Source organism: Cupressus sempervirens, chromosome 11 (genome assembly GCF_028749045.1).
Source record: "Cupressus sempervirens isolate cs-2001-9-10 chromosome 11, ASM2874904v1, whole genome shotgun sequence".
In the NCBI taxonomy this organism is placed as follows: domain Eukaryota; kingdom Viridiplantae; phylum Streptophyta; class Pinopsida; order Cupressales; family Cupressaceae; genus Cupressus; species Cupressus sempervirens.
Window position 1 is genome coordinate 226,951,838 of NC_143128.1, and position 10,836 is coordinate 226,962,673.

Below are 10,836 nucleotides of genomic sequence, written 5' to 3' on the forward strand. Positions count from 1 at the left end.
AGCGAATGAATGCCCGAGTTCATCATGTTCGAGTAACAGGTGTAACATGGGTCCAAGCATGGGATAAATGTACATACAAATTTCAGGAATCATTGGACACTCTTCAATTTAGATTGCCAATGTAAAATATGTTCTCACATGCCCATTCATGCAAGACTGAAGACTCATTCAAAAAACACAATCAAACTAAAGATGGTTTCGGTTGATGAATGCACGAATTGGAAGACAAATTTGAGATTATAGTTTGTTGCAACCTGTCACAATCTCATCTTTGAAAGTAGGGGTCAGAGCTGACTCTATCTTTCAAATCTCTACACTATGGTAATGGTGAGTGGACAAGGCGAGCGGATTTCAATGATCCAAATCTCTGCAAAATGTCACCATGTATGCGCAATGTGGGGGGAATATATGGAAGATCCCAAACATATACGCACAAGATGATAGCTATGGAAACAATCGAGTCCCCAGTTGATGACAAATATTCTAGCTCGGGTTTGTCGTCAGCATTCTGTGGTGAAATACGGGTGCAAAGACACAGCGGATCACGAAAGGGCCATAAGATTTGGAGACTAACTCCAATGTAGAGAGATGTCGATGTTGCATCATACACATGTAGGTTTTGAGCTCATGTACAATGTATCAAAGAAGGACTATGTTTGAAGTGTCTGACAAAATATCGAGGACATGCCTTATATTTCTCCTTGACAAAGCTCCCCAAGCGGTGATCATTCATCATAGAAACATGCAGAACCGAGGAACGGGCCCGATGTGAGCATACCAAACGGAATCATCCTAATTTTAGTTGAAGGCATGGTAATTTATATTACACGCGTTATTAAAATAACCTCATGTACCTAAACAAATATACAAGGAAGGAGGATGATATGAAATGACTCATCTCATAATGATAGATGGCCAAATAATGTGGGAATAAATAATTAATTTTATTAGTGTATGTTCCAAAACTCATCAAAATTGCATCCAAACAGAGGGAGTTGAGATAAGAAAGGAACTAACTCCCAAGAATCAGTTATTAAAACTGAATGAGAAACCGATCCATGGAAGGAGTTAAATATGCGAGAGAAAGAGAAATCAAGGGTTCCACTTTTCTTTCCTAGGGGAGAGACTTTGTGTTAGTAGAGGGAGTTTTAGTGGTGCCGGTTTTAGATTTATTCCAGTTCTTTTGAGGGAGAGAAAGTAGACTTTAGGGCTATAAGAAAGCAGAGCTTGTGTTTTTCTGAACTGTGTGTTGGAAAATAGAGGAGAAATTTTGATTTTTAATATAATACAAGGTAGGGAATTTATGTTTCCTTTTAGATTGTGATTTAGATGCATATGTGTAATAAGATCTGTGTTATCTTTATGCTTTAGAGAAGGGAGATTGGAAGATAATTGCACATCAAAACTTTGAGTTTGGGGCAGTTTCTTTCCATTGATCGTGATCTTTGTATAGCTTTTAATCTTCTCTAAAATGTATTTTAATGTCATTGTTTCTTGATTATGTTATCATTTCAAGATATCTTCAAAGCTCTAATCCTTCACTTTCTCAGGAGGATAGAATATATATTCTTTGTTTTTGCTCTCTTCATAATTTAGCATCTGGGTAAATGAATTGTGGGTCATTTTCCGTTCATTTTCTTTTCAGTCACTTAGTATTTGTGCATCTATGTTGTGTTTGTAGATAGATGTTTGTAAACTTTTCTTTCTTTCAGGTTAAAATCATTATCAGTTGTAATGTAGTTAATTAATTGTATATCTTACATAGGGAGCTATACCCCATAAAATTTAGAGGAAGGTTATCAATCCAATAATAACCTATCCAACTGTTAGTGTTGATTTAGTCTTCTTATCTGGGCATTTAGAGTTAATTTGTATGTATTTTCTTGGAAGACAATCTATTCACTAATAGATTTTTGGTGACTCTACTAGGGAATCTAGAAATGAAGATTTAGTGTTTATAATTGTTTCTTTAGTTTTATGATTATCTCTGTGTGTGTAGGAGATTGGTGACTCAATGAAGACCATGCCGGATATAAAAGTCATGAGAAGATCAAGGCCAGACCCTTCTCTCCTGGAACTTTATCAAGTGGATGATAAAGTGATACACAAATTTGTGGATAGCTATAAAGAAAGCATTTCTCGGGCTATGAGGAATAATATAAGTCTTGAAGATGACACCTCATCTTGGTTGCTATGGAAAAGCCTTTGCACAAGATTTCACAAGTTGAAATACTTACAAGAGCTTGAGGAGAGAGTATCTCAGTTGAAAAAACACTTAGAGGTGGATGATGATAAGCCTCAGTTATAGCTTCACATTTCATCTAATGCAATTATTCAGTCCCGAGTGAGAAAGGATTCCAAATAGTCAACAATAGAGAAAGGGTAAGCACTGACAATGAAATCTTACCTCAAGTCCCTTCTTCACCTCGTGTAGAAAGTTTTACAGTTGCGGATCATGATGATCATCTTTTTCTTAAAGATTCTATTTAAATGCTTTCTAGTAATGTCTTATTAGAAGATGAATCTTTAAAAGTCACGAAAGATTGTGAGAATAGTGATTCTTTGTATATGAATGCTGAAAAAGTCCCCATTCTAGAATCCTTTCAGTTTGGAAATAATGTAGTAGTAGATCTTATTGTTAATGTTGATTTTAAAAGTGATGCTGAAATTTGTCTTGAAAGGGATTCTGTTGTGCTTGAATGTTTGGCCAAAGGGTTGAATGTGGAAACAAAATCATAGCTAGAGGCCTTCTTACTTTAAGAATTGTTATAGCCTCGGGAAGGTCAGACAAGGGTAGACAAAGACTTTCAAGTTGAAAGTGAAAACCATGGTAGTAGTGACAATGAACATAAAGAAGAGTTGTTAGTTGAAGAGGAAAAATCTTTGGTGATATCATCTTACTCCACTTCTCACAACCCTTCTATTCTTGCTGATCATGTGGACACTCAGAGAAACATAAAAAAAGGTGCTCGTGAATCATTTTTCTCTCCATGTTTTGAAAGTTTTAGATTTGAAAGTGATGATAGTCATCTCATTTCAAGAGTTTCTATTTGTGAAAAACTTGACAGCAACATGCTACCAGAATATCAATCTTTTACTTTTAATGAAATGGATGAAAATGATATTAGTCATCTTTCTTTGGAGAGTCTTCTTTGTAAAAAGATTCAAAGTAATCTACAGTTTGGGACCAAATATTACACTTTTATGAAAAATGAAGATGATTCCTCATGCTTAAAAATCTGTAATCGACCCATAAATTACCCAACTGAAACATGGAGGGGAACATTCCTTGAGCAAGAAGAAGAAATCATAAGCGATTTCTTTTTGTCTCTTTAGCTAGAAGACCTCTCTCAAGTTAGCCCATTTGATGATGATCCAGTTCTTTGTAGAGATGAGGTAAAGATGCCTTTGGATGAAACTCCTCGTGCTAAATTTCTTCTTGAGGAAAAGAGCTATGAAGCTAATTTCCAACCTAGTAGTGACTTGGCTGGTATGTTGAAGGATGTTTTTCTCAATGAGGAGAAGGATATTATAGACATATTTCTATCATCACTCAAACTAGATCATCTCTTCCATAATGATTCAAGTATTTATTCAAATCAAGTTAAAAATGAAACAATGATAAGTGAGTCTTCTTTTCTTTCCTTTGTATATAGTTTTGATGATTTAGATTGTGGAAGTAGTGCTAGAAAATTTGATGGCACTTTGGGAAAGGAAAAAGGATGGAATGTATTGCATGCTTAATGATATCTTGTTTCTTGAAAGAGATAAAGATATCACATACTCAAGGATTGATCCTATGTTGGATGAGTCATCTCTTTTCTCACAAGTTGATCATGATGTCAAATGTCATATACAAACGGTGAGTCTTTGTGACAACGTTTTCAGATATTATACACCTTCTCTTAAAAAGGATTCTTCTTTCCAAAATTTTCATCTTGGAATGAAAAGTAGCCGAATGCGTGTTGAGGGTCATTTTTTGGGTGAAAAAGAATGTTACGACGAGTTGTGGCTGTTCAGAAAAGAGTATTGGATCAATATATGCATGTGTGTTTTTAGTTTGAGGTTCGACATTAAAGAAGTCGTTAACTGGCAATGGTTGGGAGCTGCTTCATTGATACATGGTTTCTGATGCAGAAGGTTTCCAACTTCTCCCAGCCAATAAATAGATTCTCATGATTCTTTTTCTTTCTTTTGGTTCTCGAGGTAGGCTTTCTTCCTACCTATGTATATATTTTTTTTAAATATGTTTTTGGTATGTGTAGTGATAGTTTGAATAATGTGCAAGCTTCACACTTGCTGGTAGTTTAGGTGTTTTGGTTAGTTGGCTTTCCCTGCTCCTGTCCACCCTCTGCTCCCAGTTTTCTCTTCTTGGTGACTCTATTTTCCCAATGGATAAGGCACTTGTCTTTTGCCAGAGATTGCTGGAGTTCTTTGTTTTTGCATCAAAAATAGTCTCATAGTTAGAGCCCCTGTTGGTACCCAATATGGACCTAGTATTTAAAATTTTCAATTTATGATTTTGAACCTCCTTAAACCAAGGTTCAAAGAAGTTCAAAGTGGTTCGGTGGTTCAAATGGGCCATCTTACAGGTTCAAATATAAAGAGTTCATATGCTCATAGTTTGAAGGCCCAACATCTACAAATCAATGAGCTAAATTCAGAGGTTCAATTTTAAAATTTGGGTTTATCAGAGGGAAAATTTCAAAAGGTTCAAGATTTTGATTTCAACTGTTCAAACTTAGGCATCCATGGCTAAAGTACAAAGTGCAGATTCACTAATTTTAAAGTGTAAATATCAGGCTTGAATCCCCAATGCATAGTTTTCCAATACAAGCCAATGGCATGTCACAAGGTTATGGATTGGAATTGAATAAGGAAGAGAAAAATGGTGATTATGCTGAATCTTGTAGATGGACAAGAGTTATTTGCATCTATCACTATGAAAGAATGATGTTAGCTCAGTTCAAGATAGTTTGTCGAACCCAATACATCATGGGGAATGTAGAAGCTATCTATAGGTCAGATTGAGAAACTTATTGTTGACCGGTTATATCTTTGATATGCATATATCCCACGACAATGCTGAACTCATTAAGAAAAATGTGCATGTATTTGAAGACATACATGTTCCCTCTACATGGATTGCTTGATAAATACCACAGTATGTTGCCATATAACTAGAAGTACACAGGATTGCAGATGTACAGAGGATATTTGGAACTTCTTGGTGGAATATTGATTCAATTACAAGCATCTATGTAATTAAACACCACATCAACTCATCATGATGTTGGACATGTGGAGTAAAAGAATAATCTATGCATGCGAGGTCAACTGTAATTTGGATATGGAGATTTCCACATGCACCCGCCATTGCATATGCAACAAATGAGAAATAAATTGTTTGATGTTAAATCTGTCATTGAAGCGTACTCTCATACACTCATACCAAGGTATATAAGATGCCATAGTGACTCGTGCTCCTCACAATGCACATGGAGTATAGATAAAAGAGTCGGCATGCAGGGCACTGATGGAAGACTCTAAGAGAAGACATGAGGGAATGAATGCCCGAGTTCATCATGTTCGAGTAATAGAGTGTAACATGGGTTTGAGCATGGGACAAATGTACATATAGATTTCAGGAATCATTGGACATTCTTCTATTTAGATCGACAATGTAAAATATGTTCTCACATGCCCATTCATGCAAGACCGAAGACTCATTCAAAAAATGCAATCAAACTAAAGATGGTTTCAGTTGATGAATGCCCAAATTGGATGACAAATTTGAAATTATAGTTTGTCGCAATCTATCACAGTATCATCTTTGAAAGTAAGAATTAGAGATGACTCTATCTTTCAAATCTCCACACTGTGGTAATGGTGAGTGGATGAGGGGATCAAGTTTCAATGACCCAAATCTCTGCAAAATGTCATCGTGTATGTCCGGTGTGGGGGGAATACATGGAAGATCCCAAACATATACACACAAGATGAAAACTATAGAAACAATCAAGTCCCCAACTGATGACAAATACTTAGGCTTGGGTTTGTGGTCGGCATTCTGTGGTGAAATATGGGTGCAACAACATAGTGGATCACAAAAGGGCCATAATATTTAGAGACTAACTCCAATGTAGAGAGATGTCAATGTTGCGTCACACACATGCAGGTTTTGAGATCATATACAGTGTATCAAAAAAGGACTATGTTTGAAGTTTTTGATAAAATATCGAGGACATGCCTTATATTTCTCCTTGACAGAACTCCCCAAGTGTTGGTCATTCATCATAGAAACATGCAGAACCGAGGAACGGGCCCATTGTGAGCATACCAAAAGGAATCATCCTAATTTCAGTTGAAGGCATGGAATTTTATATTACATGCATTATTAAAATAACCTCATGTACCTAAAAAAATATACAACGAAGGAGCATGATATGAAATGACTCATCTCATAATGACAGATGGACAAATAATGTGGGAATAAATAATTTATTTTATTAGTGTATGCTCCAAAACTCATCAAAATTGCATCCAAATAGAGTGAGTCGAGATAAGAAAGGAATTAATTCGCAAGAATCAATTATTAAAACTGAATGAGAAATTGATCCAGGGATGAGTTAAATATGCAAGAGAAAGAGAAATCAAGGGTTCCACTTTTCTTTCCTAGGGGAGAGATTTTGTGTTATAGCAAAGGAAGTTTTAGTGGTGTTGGTTCTAGATTTATTCTAGTTCTTCTGAGAGAGAGAAAGCAGACTTTAGGGCTGTAAGAAAGTAGAGCTTGTATTTTTATGAATTGTGTGTTGGAAAAAAGAGGGGAAATTTTGATTTTTAATGTGATACAAGGGAGGGAATTTATGTTTCATTTTAGATTGTGATTTAGATGCATATGTGTAATAAGGTATGTGTTATCTTTACACTTTAGAGAAGGGATATTGGAAGATAATTGCACATCAAAAATTAGAGTTTGGGGTAGTTTCTTTCCACTAATTGTGATCTTTGTATAGCTTTCAGTTTTCTCTAAATTGCATTTTAATGTTACTGTTTTCTAATTATGTTATCATTTCAAGATATCTTCAAATCTCTAATCCTTCACTTTCTCAAGAGGATGGAAGATATATTCTTTTTTTTTGTTCTCTTCATAATTCAACATCTGGGTAAATGAACCGTGGGTCATTTGCTGTTCATTTTCTTTTCAATCACTTATTATTTTTGCATCTATGTTGTGTTTATAGATAGATGTTTGTAAACCTTTCTTGCTTTCAGGAAAAAAGTATTATCATTTGTAGTTTAGTTGATTCATTGTATATCTTACATGGGGAGCTGTACCCAATAAAATTCAGAGAAAGTTTATCAATCCAATGATAACCTATCCAACTATTAGTGTTGATTTAGTATTCTTATCTAGGCATTTAGAGTTAATTTTTACAAGTATTTTATCAAAAGACAATCTGTTTGCTAACATACTGAAAAGCTCTTTGTCTTGCTTGGTATTCATTATATCCTGAATCACTCAACATAAACTGAATTTTTTGATGACTCTTATGTGTACTCGACACTAACTGACACTTGGTATAAATTTATTATGTACACTTCACCATTATACTTGCTCGGTCTATATAGTGGCTTGGTTGCACTATTGACCTATCAAAATTGCCTAGAAAATGACTAAGTGTCTTACACTAACAGACAACACTAAGATTTCCTTTAGGGTCAAAAAATATCCCCCTTTTGCATTAATGGAAAATACACATATCATGATCAAAATTTTATGCATATCAAAACTTCAAAATTTCAAAATCTTCGAAAACTCTCCCTTTGGGTGTGCTCCATACCTTGACTTAGCTTCGACAACTATATACATTTTCTAATTCTATATGTAGTTCCCCTTATACTTGATCATACATATTTTCCCCCTTATTTTTGTCATGGTTTTTGTGAGGTATTAGCAAAGGTTAGACCATACAAGTATCCAAAAATGGTTTATGAATATGCAAAATCATTGCCAATGTGTTATCCCAAGCAGTCCTTAAAGACTCTATTGCTTGAATTTCAATTTCTAGTTTTTTTACAAGATCTACCATATTATTTTTTATAGATAGATTAGGATCCCTCTTTATTAACTCTTTTGCATTCTATAAATGCATTTTCATTACCTCCAAATGAGGTGTTAGCATAGCTTGAATTGATATGAGATTTTCTCTTATTCTGCTGTCTTCTTTCATCATTTCAAACTGTCTTCCTTGCAAAAATCTCAACTTGTGAAAATGAACTAAAATAGAACATGCATCCACGTTGGGTGTGTTTTCACTATACCATAAATTGGCTTCATTCTTAACCATTTGTGCTCTTATTTATTTTGTGAAGATAGAAATGTCACATAACTTTCTAAACAATATATGTACATTTTAAATTACCTTATCCAAATTATCTACAAGTTTAGAGAGTTCTACCTATTTGATGACTATTTCTTCTGCAATCTTCTCCATGATTGGTGCAGGAGCACCTAGTCATAAAATATTGTAGATGATCCCAAGAAATATTTTAATTATTTAATGTAATTCCATTAGTTTTTACGTGATATTCATGTAATGGAATTAATGTTAATGCCTAAAGGCAATAAATAAAAAGTTGTCAAGAAAGGGCAAAACTATAAAGTTGTAATTTGCAAAAAGTGCAAAAAGGGTTAAAAGCATGTAATAGGTTAGTTCCAAAGTAGGTTGGGAAGTTATAGACCACCAAAAAACATTAATTTTTTTTTAATAATGGTCATTTCAAATAAATTAATGAGAAGAAGGAGAAGAAGAAAAAACTTTGGATCTATTTTGGAGATTTTCTATTTTGCTGTTTTGAGTGGTTTTTTAGTTTTTGTGTTGTTTCTAGGATTTGTACAGTCATATACGACTTGTAAACCATGTATAATATAAATATTTGGATAGAAGGATGAATAATATTCCTTCTCTTTTTGGTTTGGATTAATTTCATTCAGTTTTGAAGAAGTTATGCAGATTTTAGTGAAATTGGCTATTTGTAGATTTCAAATTCCCTGACAGTAGTTATGTTGCAACACTTGGTAATGAAACATATAGAAGAGTTAAAACATCTAAAAGAATTAATTGGAAATATATGTGAATATAATTTTATATACTTTTGGTTTGAGTCATTTTAAATTAGATTTATGGAAGTTATGGATGTTTTAATGGAAACTGGTGTTTTAATAGCTTCAATGGAGTTGTAGGCATAGATTTGCATGCATGTAATGGTTTATGGATTGGAATAATGAATAACTTACAGATTTGGAAACTAGACTCAATAAAAACTAATATGAAATTAGTTTGGGATCATTTTGTTTTGTATTGTGAAATATATTGGATGCCCTATGAATGGTTACCAGTTTTGTTTTTGTTTTATGATAGTGAAAATGTGTCTCGATACAGAGACCATAAGTTTTAATTGGTGCATTGTATTGTATTGATAGTTTGATATGTTTTAATAGGCCTAGCTTATAAAAATTAATCCGAAGGATTTGGCAAGAAATTGTCAAGAATGAAAGTTATGAATAATATACTCTCAAATAGAAGTCATACCATGTGAATGGTGAAGTATTGATTAACTTGGGTTGAAATATATTTAGTTTGACCTCATGAGATGCCTCTAATTTTGAAATTTATTTAAAGGATGTTGAAGGGATCAAAATGTATCCTATTTACTGGTTGGTTTGTATGATTCTCTGCATCAGATTAGTATTAGAGCTAGAAGATTATGAGAGTGTAGATAAAAGATAATCTACACCACAAAATGTTGGGTATTTTGATTCTTGTTGTGAAGTTACTTGGTTGCAGGTGTAGGTTAAATCACTATAGATAGGTGGACATGGAGGTCTACCAAAAGGGCCATAGGAGATGGTCTAGGGCTAGAGGATATGGTCCATTGTGTGTCGCCAAGAGACTGAGGAGAGAGGCAAGAGAGGACTCCTAGGTGAGGGACAAAACTTGGTGTATGTGGTAGCATGGATGAGTGGTGGATTTTAGATGAGAGATGCACCTTGGAGGTAGCCAAAATAAACTCCATAGATAGGAGTCACAATTTAAAGGAAAAAGAAGAAGTGGCGGATGCATCAATCAAGTGATGAAGACAAAGAGGCAACATATTTGTTTACAAATTCTCACCAGAGCATTTCAATGAGACATGGAAATATTTCAAGGTCAAAAGTATGGTGTAGGATCACCTAGTCATAAAGATATTGTAGATGATCCCAAGAAATATTTTAATTATTTAATGTAATTCCATATGTTTTTATGTGATATTCCATGTAATGGAATCAATGTTAATGCCTAAAGGCAATAAATATAAAGTTGCCAAGAAAGGAAAAATCTATAAAGTTGTAATTTGTTAAAAGTGCAAAAAGAGTTAAAATTATTGTAATGGTCATTCCAAATCAATTAATGACAAGAAGGAGAAGAAGAAAACACTTTGGATATAGTTTGGAGATTTTCTATTTTGTAGTTCTGATTGGTTTTTTAGTTTTTGTGTTGTTTCCAAGAATTGTACAGAAATATATAGCCTGGAAATGTATAATATGTATATTTGGATATAAGGATGAATACGATTCCTTCTCTTTTTGGTTTGGATTAATTTCATTCATTTTTGAAGAAGTTATGTGTAATGCCCCAACAAGGGATCCAAAAGAATTAACCTAAATTTTTACTAAGTTTACCAATATTTTTTTAAAAAGAAAGAATAATATACACATCAATCATAAAGTAAGGGAGACAATACATAGAATCATACATAAGAAAACATAACAGATTACATTCCTTAAGGATC